This window comes from Phalacrocorax carbo, chromosome 3 (genome assembly GCF_963921805.1).
Source record: "Phalacrocorax carbo chromosome 3, bPhaCar2.1, whole genome shotgun sequence".
Taxonomy (NCBI): Eukaryota; Metazoa; Chordata; class Aves; order Suliformes; family Phalacrocoracidae; genus Phalacrocorax; species Phalacrocorax carbo.
Window position 1 is genome coordinate 49,148,920 of NC_087515.1, and position 14,992 is coordinate 49,163,911.

At 38.1% G+C, this 14,992-nt stretch overlaps 1 long non-coding RNA gene across 1 annotated transcript in view; it reads right to left on the bottom strand.

Annotated features, from left to right (window-relative positions):
- The window catches only part of LOC135312849 (uncharacterized), a 117,806-nt gene that overhangs the window by 86,883 nt on the left and 15,931 nt on the right, over positions 1 to 14,992 (bottom strand). The window contains exon 2 of the long non-coding RNA XR_010372468.1: positions 14,059 to 14,186. This is a non-coding gene — a long non-coding RNA (uncharacterized LOC135312849). The remainder of the gene's footprint in view (positions 1 to 14,058; positions 14,187 to 14,992) is intronic.

The following is a 14,992-nucleotide window of genomic DNA, read 5'->3' on the forward strand; positions in this document are numbered from 1 at the left end:
TTATAAAGGCATAAATGGCCTTATGCTTTGGCCTCACCCCAAAAGGAGCGCCCATCAAAATACCCATCATTTTCGTGCCGGCCTCCTTCTCCACAGACTGAGAAAAGGCAGCCCTGTGACAGGAACTGGTCGTGGCTCTGCTAGCGGATACCAAGCTGACAACTTCCAAAATCACAGGCAACTCACATTTACACAGGACCCTCATTTTCATTGCTGGGGCTCCAGAGTATCAGTGCTATCTTGGCTAGGTCATGGCCAACAGGAGAGAGGCAATTTTGCAGTTTTGTTAAAACTTTCCTTATTTTAATCATCCATTCCCATTTCAGGAGAGCAACAAACACCCTCTGTTACTAGCATAAATGCCCACTACAAGATGGGAATTAAAGACGCCAGTCTTTATAGCAGCACTGCTATTTGATGCCAAAAATAAGTCTGATGTTTCTATTCAGGAATAGGAAATAACACTCCGAACAGGCAAGTCACTCCCCAGTGGACTTTCTTTGAATTTTCTCCAAAGGCTATTTCCTTTTCCTAAATGTGGGAAATACTTCCTGTCTGTGAATAAGCACAACCCATATGCTGAGAAGAAAATTTAATAAAAAAAAACATAAAGAAAACAAACAAAAGGACCTTTGTTCTGGAAAGAAATGGCACCAGCTATGCTCAGGAAGCATAAAGAAACCCACTAGATGAGAGAATAGACAAATCCTAAATAGATTTCATGTAAGATGATTAAAAGTGCTTCCTTTGCTGTAGATTTGGCAACACATGAAATCATGAGCCAGAGGTATATCCCCTTCCTTTCAGTACTGTTGCTTGTAGTTCATGAATAAGTAAATGCTTAAGAACACTTCAAATTTGGCATCCTCAGACATATTACCTATCTCTTGTTTCAATCACACCTACAGCTCTGACCAGTGTAGAGGTTCTCTATGTCTTCAAGATTTGCTCGGCTCTACTGAGTAGACACAGACATTTCAGAGTCCCCCAAACTCAACACTGTACCTGATGCATATGGACTTATAGACCACCACCTTTAATCGAGACATTCCTCACTCGATTCCATGCTGGATCCACCTACACTCACTACTCCAGGGCTTAGTTGTGCTTGTCTTCTGCATGTACAGTACAGCACCAGTGATCAGGATTTCAGAGACAAATGTATTAAACGTGGAAATATCCAAAACAGCTCACAAAAGTTATCGTACATGGATGTATATCATGGAAGAAAAAAAAAACCTTTTTACAACATCTATAAAACCCTGATTATAATAAATGTCTGCTTAATTAATACATCAGGACATAAAGCCATTTAGTCTCCTCTCATTTGCTATCATTCGCCCTGTTCAGATTTAATAATGCAAAAAGGTTGCTCAGATGCCAAACAGTAAAAATAATAAAAATACATTCATCATTAATACGAAAAGCAGAAACGCCTGGCAGTACTGCTGGCACAGAAAATACAGCCAAATTTCTTAACTAAAATCCAAATAGCGTTTCACCCAAAAATCTTCAAAACATACAATGAAATATATGACATGATAAACAAAGCAGCCTGAAAAATGCATGGAGAACTGTGAAACAGGTGCCCAGAATAACCATTATTACAATATGCACACTAAGAGGGAGGGAGAAAGGGGCAGAGAGAGAAGGAGAGAGAGAGGAAAAAAGCTTTCAAGACGGTTAAATTCATGAGGGCTACAGAGCCTCAAATTGAAATTATCTCACTCTGCACTGATAAATAAAGTAGCTCTGGTACCTAAATCATGACACTAACTATACGTTTCGATTTTTTTAAGTAGTGATTAGGTGGATACTCAGGGGAACCTACTAGCCTTCACAGAGATAACAGACTCAACTTAATATCAACTTAAAAAGAGACTTGAATTCTAACCAATCTCATGTAATGAATTGAAATTCTATAGCTTTCAGAGGAAAAAAAAAAAAAAAAGATAAAAAAGCGATGTGGCTCCATTCTCTAACTTGCTGTCAGGAAATATAATTTGTGCTCTCGGTGATTCACCTAGCTCATATGCAGCATGCAAATTTATTTCCCTAATAATCAGACCTGGAGATTGCCCAAGAGGATTAATAGCATCATTCCTTATGACCGCCAGGATATTATGCACCTCTGACATGGAAAAATTGTGTTAGTTCTACAGAGAAAACGCAAGGATATTTGTCCTGCTAGACAATATAATAGGCTGGTGCATCATCAGATTACAATGTCATTTCAAAAACCTTGAATACAAATAATGTACAGTGGGGGAAATGTTGGTACAACCTCCCTTAATTCAGTAGCCTTGAATTCACACGTATTTTTTTGCCTGTGTTTTTTTTTCCCCTCTCCCCATTATAGTCTGTAGAGCACTGCAAGAAAAAGGCAAAGGTATTTTATATTAAAACCATATCTTTTTGTTTGTTCTTATGTTATTCTTTCAGAATAGCCTATATGGACACTGCAGGAAAAAAATAACATAAAACCCACGGCTTCCTGTTTTTCAAAGAGCTGAATACACCCACAGCTACAGTATACTATATTCCATATGTGAATACCAAGCAATTTATTTGCACAATTGCTTAATTTTGATTCACAAGTCAAAGCAATGTGTTCTGCAGGCTCTGGTATTCACATAGGAAGAATTTTAATTTTTAAAATCTTTTTAAACGAGTTGGTCAGGAATTTTCTAAAAAAAGAAATGCTTCCTGCTGTACTTTAGACCAAAGAACACTGCCTTAGAGACAAGACAAAATTTCATTATTATGCGCATGGGAGCAATAAGATTAGCTCCTATTGCTGCCCCTAAGGTGGAGCAGCAGGAGGAACCAATGGGACGATGCTAATGTGTATGTTAATAGTATTCTCCTAGAAGAAGTTGGGATAATTAAACATGTACCATCTCTTTAAGACAGAACTGCACACATTTTCTTCGGATGGGTGTTTACAAGATTTCCAATTTCAGGTCACAGCCATTTCTGAGATTGCTTAAGAAAGAGATGGGAATAACTTATCTTATTCATGTATTCAAAGAACCTTATAAAATGGGCAAAACATAACAGTTTTAAGGGGCAAAACATGCATCTTGCCTTGACAGACCTGCTTTATTATGTGTAGTGTTGTACACTGACCTAATATATCGAACATTTTTAGCTAATATACCTTGTAGGAACCAGCCTTTAATGTGATGGATTTTATAGTATCTCATTAGGGTGTGTTTATATAACCTGATACTAAACACATTTGCAGATTCATGTTCCTTATTAAAATTGTGAGCCATATTGATTTTTAGTTGAACAGCAACAGAGTCATTTTAATATTAAGAAAGGCTGCTCTAAAGTTATTTTCACAGATCACAACTACTGTGACACAAACAGTGCACATAACTCTCATCCTTCTTTACAGCCTCAATTATAAGAATCAGGATGTGTTACCCCACCTGCTTTTCTATTGGTTGAGCAATTCTCTGCCTCCATTTAGAACGCCCAAAAGCATTTTTATTCATTGGTTGGGGGGAGGCTGTTTTTAGATAGACATTTGTGACAAGGCCCCAAACAGTATTTATATTTTTCCTTATAAAGATCTGTGTGTTTTTAAAAACAAAATACCTTAATGCATCTGCTTTTCAAGTTTCCATAACAAACCGAGTAGCTATAGCAATGTTTACTCTAATACAGCAAATGCAAAAACTTAGCATTCCAAGCAGCGTAAAAAAAAAATAATGACTTTGACATCCTAATGTCTCCATTTTGTAAACCAGCCTTCAAAGGTAAATCTAATGTCAGCAGTAAATAGAGTGGCTCCAATATTTCTCTGAGGAGTCATGGGGAAATAATGATCTTTGAGGCACTGTAAATAGTTTAAATTATTGGAAGGTCCTTGTAAGAAATGAAATATGAGAATTAAAAAAATAAACTCAATTTCTTTATTGTGAAGTTAGGGCATTTGGAGGTAGCCCAAATTTTAAATGCAAATATTTAGAGAGAAAAATTATCGCCTCTGAGACAAGCAAATCATACATTTATTCCTGACTCATTGATTTAATGAACAGTTTGTTAATACAATGCTGTTTGAGAAACGAAAAACAGACATGGAAGAGTAGGTGTTCATTACATTCCAGCATTTTTAAAATCAACCTTTAAGTCTTCAGCAGGGAAAAGGCTTGAAATTAAATTGCAGCATATAGAAACTACTAGATTTAATACAGCCACTTGTGCGCTTTCAATTTAACTACACCTGTTACTTTTGCTACAATAGCACAGAAGCTGTTCAGGAGTCTCAGGTAATTGCTATATTTGGCCTAAGAAATTTTAGGTCTGAGCTGGTTCTCAGAAAGCAGATTTCCCTTTATTTTGCCCCGGCATGCTATTCATTATTAAACATTAAAGTTGTGTGAATTACTTCCTTCCATAGTTGATTATTAGCCTGGTTATTCTACCAGTTAATCAACTCTTTTCTACAACATGTCTAGCAGTGACTTTGAATTGGTGTACAGAATATATGTTCAAATTTCTTTTGTTTCTTTTTAACCACAGAAATTGGTTAATTACTTTAATCCCCACAACCCCTCAAAAAGAAAGTATCTTGATTCACAAATTTATTTTTAATCAATATTAGGCTGGGCTTTGAAAGTTGACTATTCAGCCAACATAAGGTGCTGCACTGAGAGGAAAAAAAATATTTTATACACCCTCATCTGAAAGACTTTGTTAGCTTTATCAGATCCAAGGCTCTTCTGTTTGAGGTGTAATTATTTTACCATTATTATATGCAAGGCTTTTAACAGAACAGTCATTCTCTCTATTTAAGCAGTAAGTTTTATAATTTATTACATCTCTTTGGTCATCAACTCGCTATACAAACAGTTGGTCACCAGTGACCAATTACATTAAGGTTAAGCAACATAACTTTAAATTAGAAATAAGCTAATGTATCTTCATCAAGGGCCTGCTGTGTTTTCAGTGCTGTTTATGAGATGATACTAAATGCGGATATGGAGCACGCTCACTGGGACCAATTCCTATCGGCCTGAAAATGGGAAAGTCTTGAGCCTGCTCAGGTCCAGAGCTAATTAATGGGATAACATCTGCTTTACGCATTCTGCTGTAGTAATTTCTATCTACTTCACTGTGAAGATGCATGGGAAACTATCAGAGAAATAAGTATCTACACTGAACCATATTAATCTGTAGTGAGTCTGAAAATGGGAATTTCAATTCTCCTATTATCCTAGGGATGGGCGGGGGGGGGGGGCAGAGGAAGAGGGCGCAGGGCTCGTTTCTTGGATTATACAATTTCGGTATTTGTAGCATAGGATATATATTTAGTTCTGTTTGCATGCACATGCTTGCATATACACATGCTATTCAACTGGATGGGGGCTTGTCTGGGGTGTGTGCTGTTGGGTTTTTTTAAGAAAGAACACAGCAGTGGATGAAGATAACCATGCTCCTCATGCAACAATCAATTTTATACAGGAAGATGGTGAAGTGGTGTTCTTGCATTACTTAAAAACACAGCATGAATTGTTAAAGAAAAAATACAGTACTGTAGAACAGGCTTCAAAAGTGATAAGCCCACTTATTTCATTTTATCAGCCTGTGTACAACACACAGTGGTATGAAGGGCCAGGCAGCTATTCTGATTTGCGATTTAAATAAATACAACATGAAGGAAACACTGACCCCCACAAAAAAACCAAACCAAACCAACAACAAAAAATCCCCATAATTTTTTTTCTGAAAACCCCACAGACTACCAAATGCAGGCATCTCCTCACCTGATTTTTATCACTTTGTCCGAAAATTACTGGGCAATTTTAATTACAGTGAAATGCTTAAAGATGCATTTTGCTCCTGAGTCTTTCCTGGTGGAGTCCTGTAGGGCACAGAATCAGACTGCTGAGGAGAGACATTACATTCTTATGCATGTACGCTTTTGTCTGTGTCTGTGCCTACGCATACGTACAATGTATGAAATGAATGCACTTTTTAAAAATGTCTATATTGTAAACTTATATATGTTCATATAAAGCATATATTTACCTAAAACCATATACAAATATGTATGTGTCTGTGTGTATACATAGAGAGAAAAAGAGAGACAAAAAGCCAAACCAGAAACAGGTATGCACCAGTAAACAGCTGAGTTTGGCGTGGCAAAACCAGAAGAAATGATACTGTTTTCTTTATATTATTATTACTGACTAGCTACGATTTACAGGTTTAATTCCTTCAAACTAATGCATACGAATGAATTGCATACAAACAAAAAAAAAAAGGAGGGAGGTCCTTATAATAATGAAATTACATTAATAGTCATTCACCTTTACCTAAGAGGTTATGAGTTCATATGTCAACTCTATGGAATATTTTCCATAATTTATTTGCCATTGTGTACATTCTATTTATTTGTTTGCTACAAGGTATTGAAATATTCAGGCTATTGGGAATTAAATACTTATTTGACTAACAATGGTTATCTGTAAATTCTTAGTATAAAACATGGAGTTTTCTAAAAGGCTGTCACTCAGTTTTATTTACGGAGATACTACTGAGACAAGATTCAAGGTCTTTCAAAGAACTCTACCATCTCGGGCTTCAGGGAAGAAAAATATTATTTACTTAACATTTTCAACAATCTTATATAATTGTGTAAATTACCAAAATGAAATAGGTCTTGATTTTGTCACATGCAAATGACGATTGCACAATGAGCCAGGCAGGTACATTGCACATGCAGTAGCCAGAATGGCTTTGTTTTGAACTTTTGTGTGTGCGTGTGTCTAATGGGAGGGAGTTTGGAGAGTGAAGGGATGGGATTTAAAGATCTTTGTTATGCAAAATTCTTATGTGACCCATTACATTTGAGACCAGAAAACAGATTTGATTTTTAATATGTTTGAGCATACAAGATGGTCAGCTTTGCCACTGTTGCAATACTCTGACTTGTGAGTAGGATTAATAGAAAGCACACAGTTACTTTTCTTTTGCTTTCTCCTGAAAACATGCCATGAGGCAATACGGTTGTAACGGGTGAATCCTCAATTCTGTTAGTCTACCTACCCTATCAATGTTATTTGAACCCTTATTTTCCTTAAGGGGCTCATTCAGCTGTCCTAATATGTATACAGTGATAATATAGTCATATGCATAATAAAAAAGAGCATCAAAATTATAGTCAGCTTAGTAATAATGCAGTGCTGTGCTGGAGTGATTGGCAACTGTTGATCCAATTATATAACTGGTTGCTTCTTAGAATTCAGGGATATGAGATTGATATATAATGTGCTGTAAAGTGTAAAAGAACTGGACAGAAAATAAGGCAAGTTGAATTTTTTAGTGCTTTGATCAAATTAGAACCAGGTTGATGAAAGGAAATGCCTTGGGTTCTCTGCTTGAAGTTTTGTGTTATACAAAAGGCTCTTGAAATGATCAATTTTGCACATGTCACTCAGTAAGTTTAGAGCGAACTAGTCTGTCTGTGCTGGGGAGAGTCTCTGCAACGGATCACTCACAATGCCGCTCCATGCTGGACGTAAAATTTGGCAGATGTTCAGGAATGAACATGTTGAGCCAAAGGAGGGACCATCACAAATCGTAGGAATACCCCAGATTTGCAGATTTGTTTTTCAGGTTTCTGCACAGCCCCTACTTAGACTCTCAAGAAACACAGATAGGGAAAGACAGAAAAGGGTCATCTGGTGAATCCCCCAGAAATAAATGCAGGATTATCTTTGCTGCTGTTCTTTTAAGCATTTATCTAGCTAACTCACTAACTAGCTTTCATCCATTGTAACCCTCTGCCTGTCCCCTGCTTTTAAAACAGCTACTATTATTTATGAAGTGCTGTAGATGTGCAGTGAGAAGCACAGGGACTTTTTGCTCTTATTTTTCCTTGAGGACAACTTAAAAGGAGAGAAAAAAGTGCGTATGAAAAGGCACCTTGCAGGTAAGGCTGTGGTTCTTCTGTCACTCGGTCTGTCTCTGAAGAATGACTCCATAGTGGTTAGGCCTGTATGAGACACAACCTCTCTGGCACTTTTCTGGGATCAATCTCTCTGTACTATATGCTACTCAATGTAGTGATTTAAATCCCACAGTTTCAGTCTTAATGCATTAACGTTTCAGCACTCCTCAAATATATCCTGGAAATCTGTCTCCTCCTCATAATTCTTATCCCCAAATCAGGAATCATGCAAGATTTCATGTGAGGCACCTGAGTCCAGTATACATCCATACCTCTACCATGAGCAGAGTATGGAGATTTACTAATAAATACACACTGGGGGTGGGGGACAGATGGGTAGAGAAACAATTACATTACCAAGCCAGGGTGCCACAAAGTTTCTTGTGACACCCACTGCAACAGAGAACAGGGAGGAACTACTGAAGGAGCCATCCATGCTAAAATAATAGCCTACTGAATTTCTGTTACCCTCAGGATAGTACCTGCACGTAAACGCTTTTGTTTTGGCATAATTCTCTCTGCAAGGAATGCCTCCAGAAAACAGGGTTTCCAGAAATAATATTATACGATGGGGAGCACTGATGGATCAGTGCAGTAACCTTCACCTAGGCCTTCCAATTCAGTTTTGTGTGAATTACATCAAATTGCGGTGGGTATTTGTGTTGGATGCAGAGTAGTTGAATAGCTGCCCATTTCTACACCAAAGCAGCTCTTTTGAAGTTGATTGGTGTTCCCCAGTAACAGAAACACTGCACAGCATCGAAAATGACAGGACATCACAATGCAATTTCACTAAAAAAGATGCATGGGGTATTATATGAATAATATTTTTTCTGAGTTCCAAGATTGGAGTTAGAGAAATGTCTTAACAATTTGTATGTGAGATACTCCTCGACTCCAGTGGCAGACATTCACAAGAGCACACACTAACAAGGTATAATTTGACAATACGGTAGAGGTCTGTCTTTCCAGTTCTATTATCTGTGAAAGATACAGTTCCTTGTGCCAACTTGGCTGCACAGCAGTAGCATTTTGCTCTGCAGCCAAAAAACCAAAGATCTGGCAACAGAGCTGAATGCTAACACACTGGGCCAGCAGAGATCAGAGTACGTGAAGGGGATGGCACTGCACTGGGAAGACGGCATCACCTCTAGCACTGCCCACTGGCTGACGGACGGTAACGCTGACCAACTATTAGGGAATGGACATCAGCAAAAGCGCAAAATAGCACTGGCTTTCAGGGTGGAAAGGTGAGTGAAACCTTCCCTGCATAGGCATGCAAGCCTAGTGGTCCTTCTCCAATACAGGAATGGGAAATACTCCTCCAAGGGTCCCCTCCCAGACCCCTACATGCATGTGCTGCGGCACGGTCCAACTGGGCCATGTTTGTTCGTACTGTTGCAGAAACGCGCAGCTGTGGATCGAGCGGCAGTGCTGGCACTCGACATGTACCAAGGAACGGCGCTAACCTGGGTTTTGATTCTCACCACGCTCCCTGACAACACACCATATCATGACAACTTGTTATGTTATGAAAACATAAGAAACAGGATAGAATGAATATACTTTAAATAATAGCTTATTTAAAGTATTTTGCATAACGTTTGCTTTTTTTTTCTTTTCTTTTTTTTTTTTGTTAGATCACACTTAATATGAACCCACGACATCAACACTGTGGATGAAATTGAAAGCTGTATTCTTCTAAATGTGTTCCTAACATTCCGTTTTTCACAGAGCTGCCAGGGGCTATTCTGCATTCCCACAACTGCTACAAATGTAACATACTGTTTTGCAATAAAAATTAGCTATAAAAGTGAGAAAAATGCCAGAGATCCAAATGTGAGAAACAAGAGAAGGGGGTACGGCTTTCGCACCCTTTTAGTGGACATTTTATTTTTTTTTTCAAATGGAGTAGACATATTTATAGCTACTGTATTTCAATTATCTCTAATTTCACACATTTTATGCAAATTTTAGACATTTTAATTGCAGATGAGAAGGGAACTTATTTTTAAAAGTCGAGCAACACAACATTTCAGATCTCAATTTTAATTCCAAATTTATCTACATCACTGTTAAAAACTTTTAAAACCTCATTTACACTGTGACTTAAAATTAGGTGCAGTTTAAAACAAAAACAAAAATAAAATACTTCCATACCAATTAGTTATATTGCAAAAACCTTTGTCGCACATTCTTAAACCTTTTCTTTTTAAATCAAAATTTTTAGGTAGGAAAGTTTAGGAAGTTGAAATTACATTATTAATTGGTGACACATTATTTCAATAAGAATCAGTAATTTAATAGTATTGTCCATAACTGATGAAAATTAATACATCACCCACCCTATTTTCTCCTCCTGTCTCCATGACTTCAGTAACCTAGGGCATGGGTTATTAGCTCAATCTGTGCTTAGCCGTCACTCAATGGGAAATTCTTTCAAGAGGATAAACCACAACTCAGCCTTTGGCTGGATAAAAATTCCCACTCTACATTAAAAGCATTAGTGACAAATGTCGCTCTTTTCCAAGTAGTGTTCCCAGTAGCTTCCTCTTACCGAACATTAATAAGCACATGGCCTTCAATGCTAAATAAAATGCTTGTGACAAACTCAAAACCAGTTGAACCTGCGCTCATTTAAAGGAGGGACAATCTTCTAATGGATCCTAGGGCCCCTAATCAAACTAAGCGTCTGGGGCTCTGATCTGTCATGCTGGGTTTGAGCAGACTGCGTACACTGCACGTGAGACACTCGCTACCTGTGCAGACCCCTGCACCCTTTAACCTGACTGTTTTGGCCCCAGACAGCCAAGAAGACATGTTTTTTCACAAATACTGCCTTAAATTTTGCCATCTGAAATCCACCCTCTAGAAATACTATCCCCAAACAATAAAATATGGACTGAAAATGAGGTCTCTTTAAGCAGAAATATTGGCTTTGGTACGACACTTTGCCCTCAAGCAGTTAGCCCGTTTCTATCTTTTACTACACACACACACGCGCGCAATAACAGGTTTAAAATCACACATGCGCCTATGGAGCTCTCTAAGCCGAGAATGCCGCACTCGACTTCTCACTATCCAATGAAAAGATCTTTAAAAGTTCCAACTATTTACTGGAATGCATAAAATATTTTTATTATAAATGGAAATTTACTATCTGAGATGTGTGGGGGTTTTCTCTGCTTTCTTTCTATTTGGTAATTTATTTAAATGCATTCAAAAATGCATTCAAAAAAGGAGACATACATAGCACTTCACTTAAGACATCTGTATTTCAAACCAACATCTTCAGGACTGGGAGCAGCTCTGTTAATAGTCTTTTTATTTGAGTAGGGTAATCTGCTGCTGTGCTGTCTTAATCTCTATCCACTAGCTTTTAACCAATAAATATTTTAGGGTTATAGATTTGGAAGGTAGATGATAATTTTGTAGATAAACTCTCAGGGCACTGCTGACATGGTATGGTTGCATATTTAATATCTTTTCAGAGGATTCACAACTCCAGCAATGTAAGAATCTGCCCAGAAAGAAAAAGTTAAACAAATTTTCAAAGCTGTGTGCGGGGATTTGGCCACCTGACTCCTATTAATGTCAATGAAAATTTAGGAGTAAGAAAAGCAATGTCTTCTCCCTCAGATCGTTTCTTCTTTGAAAGGAACCAGAGAACAAGACAGAGGAAATGAAAAGCAACTTTGTAGCGCAGGCTAAGACCAGCAAGGCCTGCTGTTGAGGCAGGAAGTATACAGAAGTAGAACATTTGTTTACTAAATGAGTGAGCCTCTCCACGTATATCAAAACAGGTAGGTATGATAAGTTCAGAAAGAAAAAAATTAGATTTTGTGTTTTTAAAATGTCATTAAAATATATCTTTTTTAATTTTGCTCAGCTGAAATTATCTGTTGCTTATGTTATTAATTTTGCTTCAGATAAAATTAGTTGTCAGACCTCTGTTTATGGCCTAATTACCTTTTGTAACAGAAAAAAGAAAAGGCAGGAGAAATAAAAGGAAAAAAATGCACTTATCTACTTTCCAGCAAGGGAGGTCCTTAGTGATGTGTTACCTGTGTGGATTTCAACAGTGCTATGCATGTGCCTCACATACATGAGACCAGAATTGCTTGGGCTATTTTGCCCACCTAGGCAGCGCACCTTCTGCCTGCCCTTGTTTCCATGCCTGGGGGACAGGCAGGACAGGCCAAACCGCTCTCAGTAACTTCTGGAAAACTGGGAATCTTGAAATTATTCAAGAGCCTTTTAATAAGGGAGCAAGTCAAGGAAATTTGTGGACATGATCTTGAAAAAACAGCCACTCTAGGGTAAATAACTGTACTTTCTATGTGAAATATTTGTCCACTTTGATTCCAGTTTTGGAAACAGTAAATCATTTTTTATATTGGCTAGAAGTGGGTGCTAGGCATGCCACTGAAAAGCTGCAAGACTTGTAAGCAAATGGATAGAGCCCAGTGTTACAGTGCTACGGATGTCAGGAACTAGCAGATTTTGGTCTCATTTCAGTCTTCTCTACGCATATTGCCTGATCCTTCAGCAAGGAGGAAGTACCACAAGCATATTTCTTACTAGCTTTTCCCATTACAGTAATCTGAAAATTTAAATCAATTCATACAGCATTCATGTTAATCAAGTTGCAGCCATGGTGCCATCTAAAATATAGAATATGAGCGAATCTGGCCTGAGACAAGTTGTTCTTTGAAGCGTTCTGTGCAGCACTGCCATAAGATCTGCCCAGCTACATTTTTTAATATATTTGACAAACAAAAAATTTACCTCTGTGTTCATTTCACAAGATGTAAAAGTCTCTTTTGTGGTAGGAAAAATCCCGCTCCCCGGAAGTGACTCTAATCCAACCTGACATGCGGTATTTGTAAACATACTTTAGTGTCCCAACCTATTTACAGTGTTTACATAAACCCCCCTGAAATCTCCACATTCCTTGAAAAGTTAATCCAGTACAAATATTGACTGGCTGTCAATTGAGTATTATTGACTTGCTCCAGGACTCTGCTTTATTGCATTAACTGATGAAACTTCTTTTCTTTGCTAAACTTAATTTGTTTTTGGACCCATTTGCATGAATACCATTTGTGAGGCTGCACCTCTTCTACACTCTGCTATGGGGCTGCCTCTTCCAGTTAGCTAGAGCAGTAGGACAGCCAAAGTCCTCTGCTGTGTGCAACAGGAACTTGCAGCAGGAAGCCGGCAAGCCAGTCTGTATTTTACAAAAAGACCCTGGGCCAACACCAGTCCTATCTCCTATAAACATTTGGTCCGCACCAGCTCCAATACAGCAATTGACCTCTTTCCAACCACATGTGGTTGTACAGAGCAGTGTTTCCAGAAAGGCTGGAAGGGTCTGTGAACCCTTCAACAGGGTCTGTAAAAGGTAACTATGAATAGGAAGCTGATTACCAGGAGGCTTAAATTCCCATTGTGGCAGTCTACACCTTCAGTGGGAGGTTGTTTTTTTTAAGGAACTCTAAAAGCTGAAAACCTTGGATGTCTTTGCATCTTTTTATCGGCAATAGCACAAATCAGGTTGTCCAGAAACCAAAGGTCATGAAACACACACACTCATCATATTTTGAATACCCAAGAAAACATTATTTATCATTTCATTTTTTAAAAGCTATAGTTTCTTGATAAGGCAAAAAAGAAACCAAAAATAGCAACTTTCACAACATTCCCTGATTCTGCAACAAACTCCATCAAACGTTGTAAGTTCTAACCCCCAGGTCAAGTGAAACTGACAATAAATCTTAGGAAGAGTTCGATATCGTTAAGCTGCAAAACCCAAAATCTATTATGAAAGATTTATCAAAACTTATGAAAAATGAACCCAAGATGTTTCAGTCAGTGCAAGGAAGGACAAAAGGGTGGAACAGCAGAAAGGGAAGGAAGTGCAGATCTCAAATGGCCATAGCAACTCATAAAGCAGATACTCCTCTCTCATCTCAAAACAACATTTAGGAAGGAATTTGAAAATTCCAGTTAAGAAAGACATGGCGGGGGGGTATTTGTTGTTATCGTCATGGGGTTTATTCGCAAAGGAATGTAACAGAGCAGACACTTACACTTTGCAGAAGCGCTATCTGCTTCTCCACACGGGGATGCTTTTTGCACCATGTACAACTCCAGGGCAGTATCTGGTGCCGAGACAGGATGGTGCCACCATCTGTTCCTTCTTCTGTTCTCATCAAGTCTGGTGAGAGAGGGGCAAAAAGAGAAAAAAATGGGGATATGTCATATTGCTACATTGTCATTTATTATTCGTAGTAACTTCTTATGTCTAACTCAGGTGATGAGACAGTCCAATTCTTTTAATTAAACATACTCAGATTACCTTTTTGGGAAGTGAACAAAGTCATGACAGTTTTGCTCTCACATTGCCAACCACACAGCAAGTTTATTCCTGTCTAATTTGCTTATTTTTTTTATTTTAGCCCTTACAAGTCACTTTTTCCACAAGACTTCCTTTCCTTTAAAATGAAAGGCTGCTTCTAAACATTTGACAAATGCACAAATCTACCCTATAATAATACCAGCTATGTCAGGAATGCACCTGCCCCCCATTAAGATACCTGAATAATGTTAAATGTTAATATTTTCATTGGTTTACTGGCTAGTAAGTTTTGGGGGCTGGGTTGGTGGGTTTTTTTTAAAAAGCAAAACAGGTCTTATCACAAATTTTACTCTTTTTTTTTTTTTTTTTACAAAAAGGGGCTGGTTTGTGCTAAGATCTTTTTTTTTTCTTTTAACAAAACATGTGTTAACATTCAAATCCTGTCAAATGAATTCAAGGTGTCTAAAGCAGTTTAGCTAACAGGCTGTATGAGCATCACAGTAGAACCACCATATGTCCCAGTTTGAAGTGACTGTCTCCTCTGCTTTTCCTTCAGCAGACCCCATGCTGCTCACTCTCAACCCCACTGACCATGTGAGGAACAAGAACAAATGCTGTGTCAGAGGGCAGGAGTGCAAAGCAGCGCTGCCTCCCCAAAAGAAAAC